The sequence below is a fragment of the Panthera onca genome, chromosome F2, assembly GCF_046562875.1.
Source record: "Panthera onca isolate mPanOnc1 chromosome F2, mPanOnc1 haplotype 2, whole genome shotgun sequence".
Lineage (NCBI taxonomy): Eukaryota > Metazoa > Chordata > Mammalia > Carnivora > Felidae > Panthera > Panthera onca.
Genome location: NC_138356.1, coordinates 38,533,953 through 38,556,504, shown reverse-complemented (window position 1 = coordinate 38,556,504; position 22,552 = coordinate 38,533,953). Strand labels below are relative to the sequence as shown.

The following is a 22,552-nucleotide window of genomic DNA, read 5'->3' as shown; positions in this document are numbered from 1 at the left end:
GTGACTCTGGTCTATGGAGGCGAGGCGGTGGGGCGGGGGGGGCACGACAGCGCGTGGGGGTGTGGCTTGACCGCTGCAGTTTGCTGCTTCGTGACTGGCTAGCGCGCTATAGCTCCTTCAGGAATAAAGCTACGCGTCAGGCTACCGGCTCTGACGTGAGGCGCGCAGTGATGACGTACGGGAGCCATTTTGGAAGTTCGTTATCTTTCGTTTGGTCTTCAGACGGGCGGCGTTCTCTAATCGTTTCTTTTGGTCAAATTCCTGAGAAGTGCTGTTCAAAAGGTAAGGAAGAAAAAGAAAACATAGAAGTAAAACTGTTAATAATTATCAATGGGAATCTTTGGGCTGAGTCATTCAAACGGTAGGGAATTAAGTTTTGTTCATTGTTTTAAAGGTCGTAATACCTGAGTTCAGAAACCGCTTACAATTGAGAAAATGCCGCCTCTTGAAATGGATATAGAAGTGGAAACCGAAGAGGTTTTAAGGATGGACCATCATATGGTACAGGAGCTTACGGACCTATGCTCGAAGATAAAGAGGCTACTGTCAGAGCACTTGGAAAAGTATAAGAGAATTGAAAGAGAACGGAAACATGCAAACCCTGTCGGCCAGAAAAACGAATTACAGAAATAAATGAAAAACAAAAGAAACAGCATGAGGGAAAAAAAGGGAAAAGATAGAAGAGACAACTAGAGAATCTGTCCAAGAGATGCAATCTACGCATAATAAGACTACCTGAAATAGATGACAAAGCAATTGAAGCAGAGACAAAATTTAGGAACCAATAGTAGAAAATTTTCCAGATTTGAGGGACTAACTAGATCGGCAAATAGAAAAAAGCTCATAGGCTACCAGAACTTAACGAAAAGAAAGCAACACTTAGACATACCCTAGTGACGTTAAACTGGAAGATAAAGAAAAAATTCTACGAGTATTTAGAGAAAGCAGGTTACTCATAAAGGGGTAAAAGACTGACCTGAAATTTCTTTTGCAGCTCCGAATGCCAAAAAGACAAGCAATGTCTACAGAGGTTTAAGGGAAAATAATTTTGAGCCAAGAATTCTGTATCCTGCTAAGTTATTTCTATACGAGGGCAACTGGAAGACATTCACAGATACTCAGGAGTTAAAGTATATTACCCAAATGCTGCCCTTGAAAAATTTGTTAAATGATGTTACCGCAACCCATAAAAACCATAAGTTAAAACAATTCAAGAGTAGTGAAGCAATTGTATGAAAAAAATAGGGTAAAAAAAAAAAAAAAGTGGGTAAGCATTAAAGCTAGTTAAACAGCCTTAAGATTAACTTGTTAGATGTGGGGTTATAAGACTAAGTGCAAAAAATAGATTTGGAAGTTCAATGTAAAATTTCAGTTTCTCTCATTTTAAACTGCAAAGGTGTGGTAAATGTTTAGAAAGCAAGTAAGAGCTGTTACTTTTAGTATGCATTGTAGACAAAGATATGCAAGTTCTTCAGCTAAACATAAGTAAAATAAAAGGGCTTTGTCAGTGTGGACAGGACACAGTAAAGGCATTCCAAGTGTTAATCTGACAAAATGGGAAATCGGTACAGTTTTGTGTCCTCTATTTTTAATTATACAGAGGAAAAAAGTAACAATTTTATCTGTAATGTGAATACTGTGTAAAAAGAAAATTTCTAAATCCCTGGTTGGGGAGGTGGTAGATGAAAACTTTGTTTTATGTACATCTTGTCCAGAGAAAAGCAGTAGTTCCTGCTTCATGTAGTAGTTCATTATAAGTAAATTTGACACTGAGATAAGGTTATGGGTAAATTAGAATATACCAGCTTTATGGATTGGAGAGGAAGTGTGAAAAACAGCAAGGGAACAAAGTCCTAGAAATTGAAGTAGGAGCAACGTTCTTATCAGAATTTAAGCTATAACAAAGTATAAAGCTGTAGGATGTAATATTTAAGCTTTATGTGGTAAATAACGTGGCATTCATATGTAAGATGTTCAGTATCTGAGTGGTAGTTTTACTGATGTATACATAAGTCATTTTAAATGTAGACTTAAAATTGTTGTGTTTGATGTATTTAATAAAGTAATTCTTAACATACATATGGCAAAAACTGATGGACTCTTGACTTAAACATTTATAGTCCTCAGTAAAGTAAGTGAAAGGAGATAAAGTAATTAAATAGGAGTGTGTGTGTGTGTATGTATGTATAGTATGTATTACTTTGCTACTTCATTTGTATTTTCAGATTATCCTGAAACATGTCTAAATGATCTAACATTAGGATACAGAGAAAACTTTAATGTATGATCACATTGCACAAATGACCACATTGCAAGACAGCCTTGAAGCTAAGTTTAGATGTTGGAAAATCACACACTTGGAATTTTTGGAATGTTCTTAAATAACTTGGGCAAAGAGAAAATTACAGCAAACACTGGTAATTCAGGAAATGCTACAATAAGGATGTTCTACATTACATGTTATGGGATGGATGCATAAAAGGCAAGGAACAAGGAACATTAGGTGAAGAGCGGAATATGCACCTAAGATAGACTTAGTAACTGGAGTTTCTAAATTTAGTTACCTTCCGGTCTAAGTCTTACCACCACACCTGCCCCCCCATACAAAAACTTACTAAAGTGTCATCTCTTTCTTAGACTTCCATGTAATACTTCCTGCTTTGTGGTCTCTGTGAAAATTACGGTCCTCAGCATTGCCTAGGAGCTTGTTAGAAATGGATCTCAGGCTAATAACGTAGGATTAAATTATAAAATATATTAAGCATCTATAAAGTTTCTCACTGAGGGGCGCCTGGGTGGTTCGGTTGAGTGTCCAACTCTTTGACTTGGGCTCAAGTCATGATCTCACGGTTCATGAGTTCAAGCCCTGCATCAGATTCTGTGCTGACAGCTCAGAGCTTGGAGCCTGCTTCAGATTCTGTGTCTCCCTCTCTCTCTCCCTCTGACCCTCCCCCCACCTCAAAAATAAACAATTTTTTTTTAAGAAAAGACTGTCAGAAAAGACATCTCATATGACTTCACTCATTTGAGGACTTTAAGATACAAAACAGATGAACATAAGGGAAGCAAAAATAATATAAGAACAGGGAGGGGGACAAAACATAAGAAACTCAAATATGGAGAACAAACAGGGTTACTGGAGGGGGTGTGGGAGGGAGGATGGGCTAAATGGGTAAGGGGCACTAAGGAATCTACTCCTGAAATCATTGTTGCACTGTATGCTAACTAACTTGGATGCAAATTAAAAAAAAAATGATTGTTGTGAGGGTAAACTTCTGGTTTATATGACAAGAAAGTTCATTACTTCAGATGAGGTATATACGCAGAAAAGAATGGCTTATGGAGGGGAAAAAATGAGTTTTGTAACATTGGGCATGGTTTGTAACGGAAATTTGTGGATATGTCAGACAGGCATTTGGAATACAAATCCAGAGCCAGAAAAAATGTAAAGATTAGAAATTTAGGTTTGAGTTTTCTGATTGGAAGATATTTGAGGCCATGAGCAATTATCCTGGAAAGGATGATAAGAAATAGGAGGAAAAGGGAAAGGAGGTGGGTAGGTATTACAGAGGAATAGAAGATAGAGATTTATATTTCAGTTGAATTCAACATCAAAAACAATGCACTACAGTCAGCCATATACTTAGAGATGAGTAATAATGGAGTAATACGATATTTTTTGTATGCAGTCTTTTAAATTTGTAATTTTAAAGCTCTAAATGGCACACCCATTGTCCTAAATATTCTAATTTCTAGTTCACTACTATGTAACTGTATATAGTTTATTTTTATTACTCGCAGTTATTTCTATAAAGTCAAACACTGAATTAGTGAATATTGTAGCATTGCATCTGGGAGGAATCTAGGATTAGGTTCCTGTGAACCTCTGGTCACATTTTCATCAATTGATCAATACATAACCTTGTTTTAAGATATTTAGAATCTGTTGTTGATTCACTAACATTAAACTCAACCAACAGCACGTGGCCTGAACAAATATTACGTAACATTTTCTCAGTAAGGTACATCAGTGCCTTCTTGCATTTAGGAACAACCACTACACAGCACTCATTAGGGACCATTTTAAACAGCAAAATCACCAACAAAAAAATATACCATGCAAAAATATATAATGCAAAGAATATATACCATGAAAAGGGCACTTGTTTACAGTATGAGAGCAGAGATAAGACAGTGTCACCTGGTCTCACTTCATTTGGGCCCATACATGTCTGATGACAGATTTGCTGCTACTCTGCAACATACACATGCCCATGAAAGCAACAGAAGTTCTGATTTGAGGGTTACTAATAAATTGTAGTAAGCAATTTCACAAACATAATCTGCAAGAAGTGAATTTGGACTGTAATTCAACATGTTTTTCTTAAGTATCTTTCCAACTGGAATTTGGGAAGCCATAGTTACACTAATGATGCCAAAGAATGCAGCTTTGAGAAGGTGCAACACTGATGACTCCCAAGGAACTAAGGATTACTGCAAAGGTCCTGAAAAACTTGTGCATGGTTATCAAGAACTCAGAGGGGTTTGCTGCTTTCCTTTCTCCCCCCACCTTTAAAAAAATTTTTTTTTTTTAATCTTTATTTTTGAGAGTGAGACAAAGTGTGAGCAGGGGAGGGTCAGAGAGAGGGAGACACAGAATCCAAAACAGGCTCCAGGCCCTGAGCTGTCAGCACAGAGCCCGACGCAGGGCTCAAACCCACGAACCGCAAGATTGTGACCTGAGCTGAAGTCAGACATTCAACCGACTGAGCCACCCAGGCGCCCTACCCCTCGCCTTTTTTTTTTTTTTTCCTTTTTGATGTTTATTTTTGAGAGAACGCAAGCAGGGGACAGAAGATCTGAAGCAGGCTCTGTGCTGACAGGCTGACAGCAGAAAACCTGATATGGGGCTCAAACTCACTGTGAGATTATGACCTGAGTGGAAGGTGGACGCTCAACCAACTGAGCCACCCAGGTGCCACAAGCTTCTTTCCTTTCTGTTAGCACTGAGCCAGCAGGTCTGGCTTACTAGCAGCTGTTATTTTGCTGTCCTGTCTGGGACAGCAAGAGAATATTCCCAATATGGAACAGAGCAAGTTGAAATCTAGACTGCCTGTTCCAAATATTAACTCTCATTAAGACTAATTGTTAGTATAAATCTCTATGCCAAGAGAGTATAGGAAAATTGAGTGTGTTTTTGTTTGACCAAACTGCATATTTGAGAGAGATCGTGCATCCAATTATGAAATGAGATTGATATTCAAGGGTCACACTCAACTGCAAAGCTCATAAGAGTTACATGCACTGCTGAAGGAAATTGAGCCTTGGTTTTAATTAGTTGGTGATTTTGAGCCTCTTGTCCTAAAAGCTGCCATAATGATAAAAATATATATGTGTACACACACACACACACACACACACACACACACACACACGTTTCTTAGTCGCTCAACCAACTAAGCCACCCAAGCACGCCTGGATGGTAGCTTTTTAGAATAATTCCTTATTCTTCATCATGTGTCATGTTCACAGCAAAATAAAAACTTTTTTTTTTTAATTAAAAACATCTCTGCAGAAATTTTGAACATGATAGAGATAAGTGTTACCCATTATCCCACCATGCATAGATGCCCTCAGAACAGGATATTTCCTTCTGGAAATTATTTTTAAATTACTTTTCAAATTTAGGTTAATACTACATATAAATTTCTGCTTTTTATTCACTTGCAATTATAATACAGACATTTCTCCAAGTCATTTATTCTTCAAAAACATTTTTAACTGCTGCATATTTTCCCATCACATAAACCAGCTGTCAAAAATTACCACTTTTCAGCTTGTGATTTGCTTCTCAGCAATATTAGACACTACTGGCTATCACTTCTGCCCACATTTCTATTCAAATGTCAATGAAGCCTGCCTTGTCCCACCATTTGAAAGGAAAGAAGATGTGCTCTCCCCACCCACTTTTCCTATTTCCCTATTTACCTTGATTGATTTCTCTCCATAACAGTTACCACTATCTGATACTATTATGTATATCCTTGTTAAATTGAGTATTATCTATCTCCTCCCTTGGCTTCTGTGACACACCCTCTCCTACTTTTTCTTCTTTGGTTCTAACTGCTTCTTCTCTCTCACTGAAATTTGCTGAGTCCCTTAGGACTCTGTCCCAGGCCTGTTTTTCACTTTATACACTCTCCCAACTTCCAACTCCCATGGCTTCAATTACTACATCTATGTGCCAACTGGACCTTTCTCCCAGGTGCCAGCCTCCTGGGTGACTTCACTTGGATTGCCCCACAAGTACTTTGGACTTAACATGCTAAATGGTTGGGTTTTCTCTAAATTTGTACTCCAGGTTTTTTGTTTGTTTGGGTTTTTGTTCTTTTTTGAATAACATTTCTGCATTTCCAGAATTTCTTTTTAATCTCAGCAAATGGCACCACTCCACCTCATAGAAGACCCCACATGTTTTTGTTCCTTCATCTCTGATTTCATCTACTCCCAATCCCAGAACTTCAGCCATCTTGGTCTTTTTTTCTGTTTCTAGAAAAACCAAGCGTCTTGATGCCTAAAAGTTTTTCACTGGGTGCTTCTTTGACTTGGGAAAAATATTCTGTAATGCTGACTTTTATTATCATTCAGGTCAAAACTGCTATGTTTCATTTATCAGAGATTCATCACCTAACCAACAAGCTACCTGAGACCCCTGCCAGTGGTGGGGGAGGGGGGGGTCCCATGATAAGTATATGTCACTTATCACAAGGCACTGTCAATCACTTTACCTTCTGCATAAGATCATGACCCGAGCTGAAGTTGGACACTTAACCGACTGAGCCACTGAGGCGCCGCTGAAGTTTATTCTTTATACACAATATAAGTGATCTTTGTAAAATTCAAACCAAATTTACGAGTTTCAACTCTGTTTTTTCTTATATGTTTATTTATTTTGAGAGAAAGAGTGTGAGAGCATTGGGAAAGGCAGAGAGAGAGAATCCTAAGTGGGCTCCTTGCTGCCCACAAAAAGCCCGACACAGGGCTTGAACCCATGAACTGTGAGATCATGACCTGAGCCGAGGTCAGATGCTTAATTTAGACTGAGCCACCCAGGCGCCCTAAAGTGTACATTTCTTAATATGGTCCTCAAGGCCATCTCCAGTCTCATCCCATGCCACATTCTGTTATAATCTGTTTAAGCCATTCTGGACTGTGGTACCTTGAACTCTCACACTTTCTCTTCCCTCAGAAATGGAGTGCCTTTGGAAGTAGTGCTTTCTCACCACTCGAAATAATGATCTGCCATCACTCTTTGACCACTGTATCTAAAGTAATGCACAATTTTTATCCATTCATTCCCTATCGTAAGTGCCCTAATCTTCCCCCTTACAATACTTTTACTTTTTATCTTTTTTCTGTATTTGAATATACTTCCATGAAGCACAGATATGTCTAACTAGATCTGTCTTCTTCACATTTTTGTCTTCATTACCTAATATAGTACTTAGCACACAAAAGCCATTTAGTAAACATTTTAATAAATCAAACATGGACTAGACCATTTAGCAATAATAAAGACAAAAAAAGAAAATTTAAGGTCCCTTTCATCTTCATACAGTTATAAAAACATTGTCCTACATTTTATTATCAATATTCTCAGACTCAAATCAGTCATCAGTGGTAATTAGAAGACAAAAGATCAGATCTTGTCTCTATACTGAGGTTTTACCCAATGGTAACTAACAGAATACCAGTAAGTGAAAAACACCTTATAGAACTTTCTCTTTTGGCCTTTTAACTTTCTAGTGTGTGTCTTAATTTATATTGTATTTCAGCTTTTTCAAGTTTTTTCAGTTGCAATTTTTTAAAATCTTTCATTTTTGTTTCCTTGCCCATTTTTAAATCCTTTTTGCTAAGTTATTTTTCTTTTTCCTTCATGATATTTGTTTTTCACTTTTGACATTTGCTTATCGCTGAATAATCACGTGGCATTTAAGAGTCCTAACATAGTGGAGCCTGATATAGTGACTTGACAACTGGTAATCAGCATCCAGTCCAAGTTCTTCCTGAAGTTGAAAGAAATCTCAAAGACTGGAACACTAAGTACTGTGTTGCGTCTCTTACAGGATTCTGGATGGAAATTAGTTTCCATCATTTATAGGAACTTGCCCAAGGTTAACTGAGCCGGCTGGTTTTTCTGTTATTTCATCTGTCACCACTGACGAGGACATCTGTGGAGACTGCGTGTGGCACTGAGGCAGCATTCCAGTGTCCAGTGCCTGACACCTCATTTCTACATGTCTCTCTGTCTCTGATCAAAGCCACGGAGATGGGTTCTTGAAATCCACATGTCTTGTGGCAGCCTCTGTATTAGCCCCTTTATTCCTCAGTTTCCAATTTAAAACTGAGGGGGATGGAACGATGAAAAGCCGTCTCTTTATTTTTTACTACAAAACTATTTTTTCAAATGAAATCTAATGCAGAAGTCCAGTATACGAAACAGATCAAAGCAGAGCCAATGAGACTGACGGGAACGAGCGGCATGAAGTCCGACCTACTCTTCCCTAAACTTGAGGCACTTCTGAGGATCCTCTAAGAGTTTAGTTTGACTATCACTGGATAGTCTGAGGCAGAAATTTCCATCCGGCTGTATTTTGGAACCATCTAAAGAATTTTGATTAGTTTTGTTTCTAATGCTGATGTTGTGGTCTCTTTCTCAAAGAGTCTGCCCTTGCAACCAGGCAGGAGTCTTTTTTTAAAAACTTCCCGGATGACTCTAATATGCAGCCAGGATTCGAAAAAAACTTTCCCAGATAGCTTTTTTTCTGATTCCTAGCACTCCACTTTTCATCGCTTTTGATTAAAGCGAGTCTTTCGTCCCATTCTGGGGCCTTGTGTTTTCCTTCTCAACCTACAACTTCTCCAAAAGTCCTTGGATTTTTTTTAAATTTTTTTTTTTTTTCAACATTTTTTATTTATTTTTGGGACAGAGAGAGACAGAGCATGAACTGGGGAGGGGCAGAGAGAGAGGGAGACACAGAATCGGAAACAGGCTCCAGGCTCCGAGCCATCAGCCCAGAGCCTGACGCGGGGCTCGAACTCACGGACCGCAAGATCGTGACCTGGCTGAAGTCGGACGCTTAACCGACTGCGCCACCCAGGCGCCCCAAAAGTCCTTGGATTTTTCCAAGTTCTTGCCTCGTATTATATCTCTGTTCTCTTAGATTACGTAGCTGATGCAAAAACCAGTGTCAGTTTCCAGAACAAAACAATATTTGTTGCATAGGTCTTTATTATGTTATGGTTGTTCTTTAATACAAATGAACATGGAATAATAATTAAGTGATTGATACTTGGGACTTGGAGTCAGAATTAGATTATTTTATATCTCTTCCCTTTAATAACTCTGTAGCTTACTAACTCTTTGGACGAGTTAGGGGACAATGATAGTCTTACTACACAGAATCATCATAATGATTTAGTAAGGCAAGACCTCAAAGTACCTAGTACATAGAAAGTGCTCAAAATTGTTCACTGTTACGGTTATCAAATATGTAAATACATTTTTATTATTCAATTTTTCTCACTTCAGAGAAATTAAATAACTCTGACTTTTGAACCACATTACAAAGTGTGAATGATTTCATTCAGTCAGTCTACTCAACTAATATTTTGTAAGTACCTGTTATGTACTGTGAAAGGAAGAAATAGAAAGTTATCTGCCTTTAAATGTCCCAAGTGTTAGCAAAGAGTCTTATCAGTTGAAAATGAGAAATCCTAATGAACATTAGGATGGAGGAAACAGACATCAAGAGGGCTGAATATGGTCTAACATCATATTTGTTTGACTTGCCCGGTGTTGCCACATTTCATTTAATTAGCCCTCAAACAATTTAAAAATCGGATACTTTAATATAAATAAAATCCAACCCAGACTTCTAGCTTCTCTTGAAAAACTGAGCTCTCACAAACAGTGAAATTACAGAGCAGCGGTGGTGTGGCACCCTTTATTTAGGGCATGTTTTCTCCAGCTCCCCACGTCTTTCCATTTCCTGTTGTGTCCTCATCATAGAGACCAGGGATCAGTTGCTATTTACGTGGCACTTGCACAGGGTTTTCTCATAACAGAGTTAAATATGAACTGCTTTCTGTATCCATGTCTCTACGACAGGTGGTAAAATAAAAACCAGGCCAAGAAGACCCCATGTATCAAGAAAAAATGAGAGAAAGCACAGTTACCTGTGGAAGTGAAAAATATTCTTTGATTCTAAACAGGCAAGAAAGTATGTGTATATAAAAAAAAATACAATTTATGGGTGCCTGGGTGGCTCAGTGAGTTAAGTATCCAACTGTTGATTTCAGCTCAGATCATGATCTCTCGGTTCATCAGTTCAAGCCCCACATCAGGTTCTGCGCTGAAGGTGTGGAACCTGCTTGGGATTCTCTCTCTCCCTCTCTCTCTCTGCCCCTCTTCTGCTTGCTCTCTCTTTCAAAAATAAATAAATAAACTTGAAGCAAATACAATTTAAGTGGTGCCTGGCTAGCTCAGTTGGTAGAGCACGCAACTCTTAATGTCAGGGTCGTGAGTTCAAGCCCCATGTTGAACATGGAGCCCACTTAAAAAAAAATACAATTTAAGTTGCAATTATTAAACTCCCAGCCAGTATTCACTAATATATTTTCAGCTTTAATAAGGAACTAGGTTTGGCTTGTGTCCCATTGATCTCTTGTGCTACAAATATTTCTTGAAATACCATAGGTGCTAAATAAATATTTGCAAAATATAAACATGAAGACCACTACAAAGGCATATTCTTTTTATCAAGGCTTATTATTTACTTGTACCAAACAAGATAATATTTTATATACAAGTAAACAGATGAGTAGACAAGTACAAGTTGTATTAAGTACTATAAAGAAACCAAGTGCGCTATTATAGAGAATTATAGGGTGGTTGGGATGGGGGTGGGAATCTGTTCAGATTTGTCCAGGATGGTCTAGATCTGAGAAGGTAGTAAGCAGGCAAAAATCTGAATGAAACATAGGGAGTCAACATTTCAGAATAAGTGGGCCAGGCATTTCCAAGAGAAACAGCGTTTCCCAGGCTGTTTGCTTACCGGTGTGACCTTGAACAAGGGTTAGCCATCTCCTACCTGTGGCACATGCCACCCCCAGTCCCTTGCTGCCCAGAGATTCTGTACGATGCATGATTTGAAGCAGATGTAGGTAGGTTCCTGGTCCGGATCTCCTGTGGAGGGAAAAATCCATGGCAAATGAAACGAGCCCATTAGCTCCGATAGAGTCAACTAAGGATGATACTTTGTTGTCATTACATGAGTAACCACCTTAGACAGAACCGTGGAAAAAGCGGAGTTTCTTTTCAGTGCCCTCCCGTCTTCCCTTCCACGTGCCCCTCCCACCTTTTGATACTCTTTCCCACAAGCTGCAGGCAAATCAAACATTTATGCTCTTCTCTCTTTATCCAGAGTTGTTCTCTTCGCTTATACTAAGCAGATCCGGACCTCACAATTATATACCTCTACCCCATCCTCCTACCCACGCCATCAAAGAAAAAAAGAAAAGGAGGGAGAGAGAAACAGTTGCTCCTAAGCATCTCAGTCAGGTGTTGAAAACAATTGTTTATTAAACTTACTTGAGACAAAATGAATGACCATAGTTAATAAATACGTCTTAAGCTTTTCTAAGATTTTCACATTTTGAGAACTATTGTTAACCTGAATATCTCCATTTGGTAGAATTTGAAGAATTTATTTAAATGAAGAGTTTCACCATGGGTAAGGAAAATGATACATTAGGGTGGCTTCTGACCCTTCTCCTCCTACACGTTATTTTTACTATTCTAGAATAGAGGTAAGAATATTGACAGTGATGACTTTTGAAAGTTTGATAATCAATGAAAAAAAATAAATCCTAATAACCTATTTTGGGTTAAGTATACTTTGGGTCAACTGAAAATATTATTTGCTGGATCTCAAGATTTGCTTCTTGGAGCACCTGAGTGGCTCCATTGGTTAAGCATTGACTTCGGCCTAGGTAATGATCTGAGTGGCTCATGAGTTAGAGGCCCGTGTAGGGCTCTGTGTTGACAGCTCAGAGCCTGAAGCCTGCTTCAGATTCTATGTCTCTCTCTGCCCGTCCCCTACTCACGCACTCTGTCTCTCTCTCTCTCTCTCTCTCTCTCTCTCTCTTTCTCAAATATAAATAAACATTTAAAAAAATTATTTAAAAAATTTTGCTTCTTTACTTATCTCTTTTATAAAATGAATTTGGCTTCATTTTTCTAAATGCAGGATTTTCTCCTGACATCTCTTCCATTTTTAAAAGTGTTTCCCATCAGTGTACAGGAATTGGTATCAGAAACACTTCATTGGGTTGCTACTGTCAAAGTACTTAGTATGTTAACAGAGAATAAACATGAAATAAAAGGTGAAAGAGAAGTTAGATTTTAGAGGAACCTGAGAGTTTGGGAATCTAAGTAATGAGGCAGAATGCATCAGAAGATAATACACAATTTTCAACACAAGTAGCAAGAGTTCAAATAGGAAACAGAGAGGGAACTGCTGTTGAAAATCAACTCCATTGTTTGTTGTGGTAATTACTCACTCCCCCCAGCCAATATGGTTAGGATAGTGCACTGGGTAATGTAATTTTCTTGGCAGGATTGTTATTGTCTCTGAAGGAATTCATGTAATATCCTTAATCTTGTTTTAAAAAATTAGATTTTAACTTAAATCAGCATTATCTATCACGGTGGGGGAAAAATCAGATTTTGTCATTGTGATGTTTATATCAAGGAAGTCTTAAGACATGATTAAAGTACTTTATTTCTAGCATTTTGATTATAGTGAAATTAAGTAATCAGTGGTGCCTGTTTGGAGTAGCATGGTAAATAGAATTAAGAATGAAAAGCTCTGGGAAAGGAAAAACAAAAACACATCGAAGATTTCCAACACTTTACTCTCTTAGATTTTAAAGAAAAATTAATTTTATTTTGTAAACAGCTACAAATTATAATAATTTACCTTTTAAACAAAAGCTATAAATTATCAAGTAGAAAAAGCAATGAAAAACTACATATTTTTTTTAATGTTTATTTTTGAGATAGCACTAGCAGGGAAGGGGCAGAGAGAGAGACGGAGACAGAGGATCTGATGCGGGGCTCAAACTCAGGAACTGTGAGATCATGACCTGAGCCGAAGTCAGATGCTCAACTGACTGAGCCACCCAGGCGCCCCTATATTATTTTTTAACAGTATTGAAGTTTCAGCTATAACCATTTGTCTGGTTACTACTGCTCTATTTACATATTTTCTCAGACAATTCCATTCTTTTATCCTTATATAGTGATTACTTTAATTTTTCAACATTTAAGTCATTCTTCAAATATTACATGAAACTATTTTACCATATAGTAATTATTTAACATTTATTTATTTTTAAAAACAACATTCATGATTTTTTATCAGCTTTATTGAGGTATAATCGACAGACAAAATCGTACATATTTAAATTGCATGATGTAATGATTTGATATATGTATATATTGTGAAATGATTATCAGGTTAATTAACACATCCATCACTTCACTTATCTTTTGTGTGTGGGTGGGTGTGTGTATACGTGTGTGCGTTGAGAACACTTAAAATGCACTCTGCAGATTTCAAGTATTCGATACAGTATTACTAACTGGAGTCACCATGCTATATGTTTTATCTTTTTTTTTTTTTAATTTATTTCGAGAGAGACAGAGACAGAGAGAGAACATGAGAGCAGGGGAGGGGTAGAGAGAGCGAGGGAAAGAGAGAGAACCTCAAGCAGACTCTGCAGTCAGTGCACAGCCTGATGTGGCGCTCTAACACACTAGCCGTGAGACGACCTAAGCTGAAACCAAGAGTCGGACACTGACCGAGCCACCCAGGCACCCCGATCTTATTTTCTCAATTCAAGCTACTTTCTAATTTCTCCTTTGAGATTTTTGATTCATGAGTCTCTTAGAATGTGACTTTTAAAAAACTTTATATTTTCATTGGATTTTAGACTCACTTAGAAGTTGCAGAAATAATAGAGTTCCCGTGTACCCTTCAGCCACTTCACGGTATTTTATCAAAAGCAAGAAAGTGCCATTGATAAAATGCCATTGACCATAGATCTAATGTGTATTTCACCAGTTCTACAAGTACTCTTTTTGTGTGTTTGTGGCATAGTTCTATGAAATTTACTCCATGTATGGGTTCATGTGACCACCACCACAATCAGGGCACAGAACTGTCAAAAAACTCCCTTGTACTGCTCCTTCCTAGGCACACACCCACCCTTACCCTAGCTCCTTCCAAACTTCTCCTCCTGGAACATGTTGTATTTCTTTTTCTACACAGCCGTTTCGGCCCTTTTATTTGTTTATATTTTAAATGTTTATTTTTGAGGGGGGGAGGGGTGGAGAAAGGGGAACCGAAGATCTGAAGCAGGCTCTGTGCTGACATCAGAGAGCCCTCTGTGGGGCTGGAACTCACAAAGCAAGAGATCATGACCTGAGCCGAAGTCTGACACTCAACCGACTGAGCCACCCAGGTGCCCCTGCTTTGGACCTTTTAAATGCTCTTTAATAGGTTTTTTTTGTTTTTTTTTTTTTTTTTAGACTATACATTTTTTAAGTAATCTCTACAACCAACGTGGGGCTCAAACCTACAACACTGAGATCAAGAGTCGCTTACTCTGCTGACTTAGCCATCCAGGCACCCCTCTTTAATGCAGTTTTAATATTTTGTTAGTAAGGGTTTAGGCTCTTAGGTACTGCTTTGTGAGATTAATTTTTGTATATTTTTTGCTTCACTGGTAATGTGAAAGTAAGTTTTTCTATTGTTTCCTATCTTGTTATTGCCAGATCACACAAAATTACTGGTCTTTCTAGTTCCTTTCTCTCTTTTGTGGCTTCTCTCTCTTCAACTAGTTTATTAGTATTATTATTCTTTTCCCATCTCTTTGTCAGAGGGAAAAGCATGTCTTCCTTTATTCATGAAGAGCAATTTTCTGATTTCTTCGGATGCCTTCCACCTCCTAATAGCATTCCTGCAAAGTGTCTCCCACCATTAATTAGCAGGCTCATCACAGTAAATTCCCAGACTGATTTCTGCCTGACACAAATTCTCTCATTTTGAAAAACTTTTTTTTTTTAATTTTTTTTTTAACATTTATTTATTTTTGAGACAGAGAGAGACAGAGCATGAACGGGGGAGGGGCAGAGAGAGAGGGAGACACAGAACCAGAAGCAGGCTCCAGGCTCTGGGCCATCAGCCCAGAGCCCAACACGGGGCTCGAACTCACGGACCGTGAGATCGTGACCTGAGCCGAAGTCGGACGCTTAACCGACTGAGCCACCCAGGCGCCCCTTGAAAAACTTTTAAGAAAATAGTTTTGTCTGGAAAACTATACGTAAATTTACAGTTAGTGGAGCAGAGATTTTAACAATTAAAAGAAAAACATGAAACATCACTAATACTAAAAAGTTACTATAAGGCAGCAATGGATGGAACAGCAACTATTATAGTTATGCATGAAATTCTTATAACTGAATGATGATCCTACTTTTAAAAATTAAAATTCAGCACTGAAGTTCTGCATGGCTTAAAGATAGTAAGAGGTTGTAATCCACACTTCTAAAATTAAATATATAGATAGATAGATAGATAGATAGATAGAAAGAATTAACCCTGGGGGGGGAAAGTTCATTGTATTAAACATAATGCATTTTAATTATAAGAGCTATTTTCAAAAGTTGTGTTTTTAGTGATGATAAGAATCTTTATCATGTTAATGTTCCATAGGGAGAGACCGAAATAAATGATTCAAATAACAGGTAAAAAAAACCTTTGGGAGAAGAGGACAAAGAAAGGGAAGGCAGCTAAGATAAATGACCAGATGCAAATAATCTCAGGGTTAGCAGTAAATGGAGAAAGAGTGGTACAAAATTGAGGTAGATGGTCAAGTGAAACACTTAATTTTCAGATTCAAGAGCAGATCATCCTAATAAAATTGAAAAAGATAGACTTTGGCAGACAATGGCTAAAAATAATTAGGCTAAAGGATTGTAATAGATACTTCCATCTGTATATGGCTTCATATTTCCCAACATGTCCAATCTCTCTATAAGGAAGGCAGTTATGTTTAAAAGCAAAGAGTGTGGGATTAGATGACTTGGGTTGAGATTCCAGTTCTAATGCTTAAGGCTAGTAATAGGGTAAGTGAGCAACCTGATCTCTTAGGGTCTCAGCATCTGCCTCGGTAAAAGTACCTGCCTCAGTAAAATGTATAAAATGGCAGTACCTGCTTCAAGGGTTGCTTTGAGGATAAATTGGGATCATTCACATAAAGCAGTAAGCCCTCATTTAACAATATTAGCTACTGTGATTAACAAAGATAACCCACCTTATTGTTAAGAAATGTCACTTGAGGTAGAAATAAAGTATGCCAAACCCTGGCTTCCCCAGTGGGCTCAGTTTTGTATCGCTGCCATTCCCGATCAGGACAAGAAAAAAATCAAAATCCCCATTTCCACCAGGGCATGGATAGGATATCATCTGGTCTCTGATTTGAACTCTGAGCTTATAAACCTGTGTCCTCCAAGCTGTAGCCTTTCCCTATATTTGTCCATCCCTATGAATGGGTGATGCCCCCACTTGCCCCAGCTCCTGTTTTCTGCTGCTCAGAAATCATGGCAGCCTCTCCTTAAATATAAGCCTATTTCATTGATATCCAGCAGCCTGTGGAGAGCCTATGCTAGCCCCTTTCCACAGAGGTTAGATCTGTGCCTCCAATTATTGGCTTCTAACTCTTCATCAACTGGATGACTGCTTTCCTAATGTTGATTTTCAGTTCCTCCTCGATTCCCTTGCTGCTATACCTCAACAGCTAAAGCAGAAGCCCTTGAGTACTGATTTGTTCTGGAACAAACTTCAGTTTTCCCTGACTATTTGGACAGTGCTAACTTGCTCCTACAGCCTGCCCTATGCTCCCATCAATTCTATTTATTCTTGCTTCTGACACCTCACCTTTTCCTTTCAAACTAATTAGTATTTCCCAGGATACCTCAAAGCCAAGCTAGTATGAGTTGTGGTATAGAAACCCGGATGGGTGCCTGGCTGGCCCCGCTGGAAGACCATGAAGCTCTTGATCCCGAGATTGTGAGTTCGAGCCCCATGTTGGGTGTAGAGATTACTAAAACTAAATAAATATAAAAGAAAAAAAAAAGCATGGACATATAAGATAAGAAATGTGGGGTTGATATCATATGGCTCAACAGTATTAACTATCCTACTTATTTGCTGCATGTATTTACTGTGAAATTAGAGTCTGTACACAAAGCATATTTTAAACTATAAATCGTAACACTATGATAGTGGACAGAGTTCCTCTTTTGTTGTCAGCTCTCCCTTCCTTTTCCTCTCCGGCCCTGTCTGTTTCCTTGACATGGCTAGGTACTTCATTGTATGTCTCCTCTCTCACTTTTTTTATTCCCTTATCTTCCTTCTTGTTTTTTTTTCTTCCAATTTTTTATGTATTTATTTTGACAGAGAGAGCAAGTGGGGAGGGGCAGAGAGAGAGGGAGAGAGAGAATCCCAAGCAGACTCCACACTGCCAGCCTGGGGCCCAAGGTGGAGCTTGATCCCACAAGCCGTGAGATCATGACCTAAGCCGAACCACCCAGACACCCCTGCTCTTTCTTTCTTATCTTCTGCTCCTTCCGCCCTCCCATTTCTCTTATACTTTTTCATCCAATCGGCTCCTGTTTCTCTCTGGGAGGTCAGTGCCTCTCTGACACTGGGTTTCACACTAGCTCCCATCTTCTACCTGATGATGAACTTCTGTGCCCTCCCAAAAGTACTTGCTCATGATGGGATGGGACAAGTCAAGGCTTGGGAATTCATACAATGGAAATATTCATACAATTCATACAATGGAAATAAATGCTAATCTAAAAAGAGTGAAACTGATCTTTATGTGTTGATATAGAAAGATCTCCAAAATAAATGAGTAGGTAAAAACATGACACAGAAAAATGCATGTAGAATTATTCAAGTTATGTAAATAAAAAAGATAGACAAGTTCTTATGTGTTACATTTGGTGTGGGGAAGGCTGGAGTAAACAAATTGACACCTTTTTAAGAGACTTTTGAAAGAGTCCAGGTATTTTGACCCAGAAATTCCACTTTTAAAGTAGACATTTTATACTGAAGAAACAAATTTTGTATAATTATTGCAAATTAATTATTGCAACATTTTTAGCAGCAAAATATTGGAAGTAATACTGGTGTCTAATATTAAGAAATTATGTAAATAAATCATGGAATATCCACAAAAAGATATAAAGTACAGTTATTAAAGATATATTTTTAAAATCTATTAATGACATGGGAAATATAATAACACATTTTTAAACAGAAAAGAAATTTACAAAACAAAGTTTACACAAGGATTTTAATTTTGCTTATGGGTAAGATACATTTTCATAGACAAATAATGAAGCAAATGCAGGTAAATTTTTGAGTGGATATCACTGGGTAATGAGATTAACGGGGTTTCTATCATCTTCTCTGTCCTCTGTCCATTTTCCAAGTGTAAAACTATGAAAATACATTCTTCTATAATAATAGAGAAAGTAGAAAATGTTATTAAAATAATACATTTTGCGGGGCACCTGGGTGGCTTAGTCAGTTAAGCATCTGACTTTTTAGCTCAGGTAATGATCTCAACGCTTGTGAGTTCAAGCCCCACGTCGGGCTCTGTGATGACAGCTCAGAGCCTGGAGCCTGCTTCAGATTCTGTCTCCCTCACTCTCTGCCCCTCCCCTGCTCGCTCGCGCGCTCTCTCTCTCTCTCTCTCAAAAATAAACAAACATTAAAATTAAAAAAAAAATAGTAATACATTTTTTGAAAAATTTGTGGGTTACAGTTGAGCTCAGTTTTTCAGAACAGGAAGTTTCCCCCTTCCTTTTTTACCTCATGGCTCACTTCTATCTTTATATAACTCCATCTGTGTATCTATCTATCTATCTATCCATCTATTTATCTATGTATTTATCTGCCTATCTATCCATCATCTGTCTTTACTTTCCTCAGTGGAACTTTTTTTTTTTAATTTTTTTTAATGTTTATTTATTTTTGACAGAGAGAGAGAGACAGAGCGTGAGCCGGGGAGGGGCAGAGAGAGAGGGAGACACAGAATCCAAAGCAGGCTCCAGGCTCTGATCTGTCAGCACAGAGCCCGACGTGGGGCTCGAACTCACAGACCGCGAGATCATGACCTGCGCTGAAGTCGGACGCTCAACCGACTGAGCCACCCAGGCGCCCCCATCAGTGGAACTTTCTAAACATGTTTGTTCTGTTTTCTCTTGTTTAGTTAATAGTCCTTATGATTATAAACGACTGCTGCCGGTCTTGTTGAGTAGACTTGGTGTGTTCTAGACTTGGCATGTTGGCACATATCATTTTTCCAATAATAAGAGTATCATTATTATCGTTCCTTACCTCTCCAAGTGTAAACTGCTTCATACAGTATTTTGTTTAAATGTAGGGCCACTCTTACATGCTTTTGAGTAATGATGAATTAGAAGGCACATTTAGCTTAGAATTTCAAATTGTGAAAGACAACCACGCAACTACCTGCACTAAGAAATTCTTTTCCCAATAAGTAGTTCATATTTACTGAAATTAAACAGAGAAGTTAAATTCAGTCCTGGAAGATAAATTATTCCTCTCGTCCAGATTGGTGTTAGTGAAAAACATTTGGAAGAGAAATCTGCTTCTCAAAGAAGCCATTCTATTTTCCCAAGAGAGAGAAGATTTGTAATCAAAATATTGGTATCTGTAACAATAATTTTACTGCAATCTGTGCTCATAAATCATCTTTCATTCCTAAATACTCCTTTATTCCATTACTTGTTAATACATCTTGTCTTTCGGTTCACTGTTCTTTTACCTTATTAGTACTAGTATTTTTAGCTGAGACTAAGTACATTATTTTCTAAAGTGTGATTGCTTAAGAATTAGATGCTCCCAGGGCACCTGGGTGGCTCGGTCGGTTAAGCATCTGACTTCAGCTCAGGTCATGATCTCACGGTTCGTGAGTTTGAGCCCTGCATTGGGCTCTCCACTCTCAGCACAGAGCCCACTTCAGATCCTCTCTCTCCCTCTCTCTCTTCCCCTTCCCAATCTCTCTCTCTCTCTCTCTCTCTCTCTCTCTCTCTCTCTGTCACACATACATAAATATTTAAAAATAAAAAATAGTTAGATGCTCCCTTACCTGTGTTTTCATGGTGTTTTCTTCATATAACCATTAGTGCAGAAATGGTTTGATTTTCTAAGTTTTGTCACACTGGACTGCAAAGTCCAAAATTAGAAGCCACACTTTATTCATTTTTATGTCCCCACTCTTAGGATAGTGCTTGTACAAAGGAAGCAATCAATAAATGATTTTTATATTGAAGAAAAGGGCAGATGATAAGAATAGCCATTTGGAGAAAACAAATCAAGCAGTTGAATCTGAAACTCTAATATTATTGTAATGAAAGAATTTCAAATATTGAAAAATTTTATGTTATCTCACTGACTAATCCTGGGAAGCATTTTGTATTGATTCATGTTTTTAATCCTCTGGTTCATTTGAAATAGGAGAAATCTTGGGGCACCTAGATGGCTTAGTCAGTTAAGCATCTGACTTCAGCTCAGGTCATGATCTCACGGTTCATGAGTTCAAGCCCCACATCAGGCTCTGAGCTGACAGCTCAGAACCTGGAGCCTGCTTTGGTTTTTGTGTCTTCCTCTCTCTCTGCCCCTCCCCTGCTTGCACTCTGCCTCTCTCTCAAAAATGAATAAACATTTAAAAAAAGAAATAGGAGAAAACTTAAAGGTAGAAACATTTGTTTAGAGCTTATGTTTTATTTTAATCAATTTTGCCTAAATGGAAATTCATATTATTATCTTCAAGAGATATTTTCAACTTTTAGAAACAAAAAGCAGGTCACATATAAATGTAGATCTTTTTTGTATCAGCCCCACTAAAAGCTACCTTTTTATCTCTGATTATTACTCTGAGTATTTCTACCAAGGGATTATAGATTTCTTACACCATAAAGAGTATCACCTTTATTTGTATATATTTTACTTTCTTCTAGTAATTTTTTTACTTTGTGTTCATTAACACAAAGTAGTTAAGAATTTAGTTAAGAAGTGAGATTTTTGTCTGCACGGCGTGATCCGTGACCAGACATAATTTAAGAGTCAACTTAGGACCATTAAGAGGATTTGCCATTGTGTTACAGTGTGAAGAAATCCTTCTGTGGAAGGTAGAACGGTGGCCCACCACATCCTAAGCCCTGGGAATATGTTACCTTACATGAAACATGGGACTTTGCAGAGGTGATTAAGTTAAGAATATTGACATGGAAAGAATTTCCATATGAATAATCACAAAGGCCCTTCTATGTGAAAGAAGGCAGGACAGGCAGAGTCAGAGACTTGAAGGGGCTGCACTGCTGGCTCTGCAGATGGAGGAAGGGGACACACAAGGGGAGGTGTGCAGGTAGTCTCTGGGAGCTAGAAAAGGTGAGAAAACAGACTCTTTTCTGGAGCCTCCACTGAGGAATGCAGCATTGCTGACAGCTCAGGTTTAGCCCAGTGAGAACCATTTTGGACTTTTGAGCTCCAGAAATGTAAGATAGTAGTTTTGCATTTTTTTTAATTTGTAAGGAAAATATTACTCGCCATCCATAAAAATGGAGCTTTTGCACTCGCAACTAATGACCAAAATCCTACACTGCCCTATGTGCATGTGGTAATTTGTTACAGCAGCAAAGCAAACTGATACACTCCCCTTGTATTATTATTCTACATACATGATATTATTGGTAAATGAAAAGCCCCTCCCGTCATGCAGGCCAGAGACAGCTGCATGTGATCAGTCTCACTAGTCTGACCAGTGTTCACGAGTGTGGTCAGGGTGATTGGTGACCAGTGAGAATACATAACACATAAGGCCGGTGGCAAATTGACTCAGGCAGACAAAACAAGATGCCTTCGAAAGACTCAGTGACCTGAGGCATATCCTTAATAGTCAGATGACCAAGACAGTAGTCTTGAGAGTAAATGCCCAGTAAGACATGAGAAGGACAAGGCAGGAAATTGTACTCTGTTAACTCATGTACCATATATTCTAGGTTTAGCACAAAATGAGAAAGAATGTAGATAGAACTTCTATGAGCAAAAGAAGACAGTTTGCTATTTCATGGGCTATAAATTACAGAGCATATAAAGAAAGATCATATCCAGAAACAGAATATATTGAAAAATTAGACAGCCATTAAAAATATTTTCACAGGCAAAATAGAAAGACAATAAACCAAGAAAAAACATTTGCCTTATTTTTTTATATGTATTGAACTTTCAAAAGCTGACTGTGAATCAAGGGGATAGGTATTTTATTCAGGCTATTGCAACAGAGAGAATATCCAAAGACAGTGTTTCCTGGAAAATGGGAAACG

General features: G+C 38.1%; 1 long non-coding RNA gene across 1 annotated transcript; it reads left to right on the top strand.

Moving 5' to 3' along the window:
* The first annotated feature begins 45 nt into the window (after nucleotides 1-45).
* Nucleotides 46-2,077, top strand: LOC132664283 (uncharacterized). The gene is made up of 2 exons (XR_009603557.3): nucleotides 46-282; nucleotides 395-2,077. It is a non-coding gene; the product is annotated as an uncharacterized LOC132664283 (long non-coding RNA).
* The last annotated feature ends 20,475 nt before the right edge of the window (nucleotides 2,078-22,552 follow it).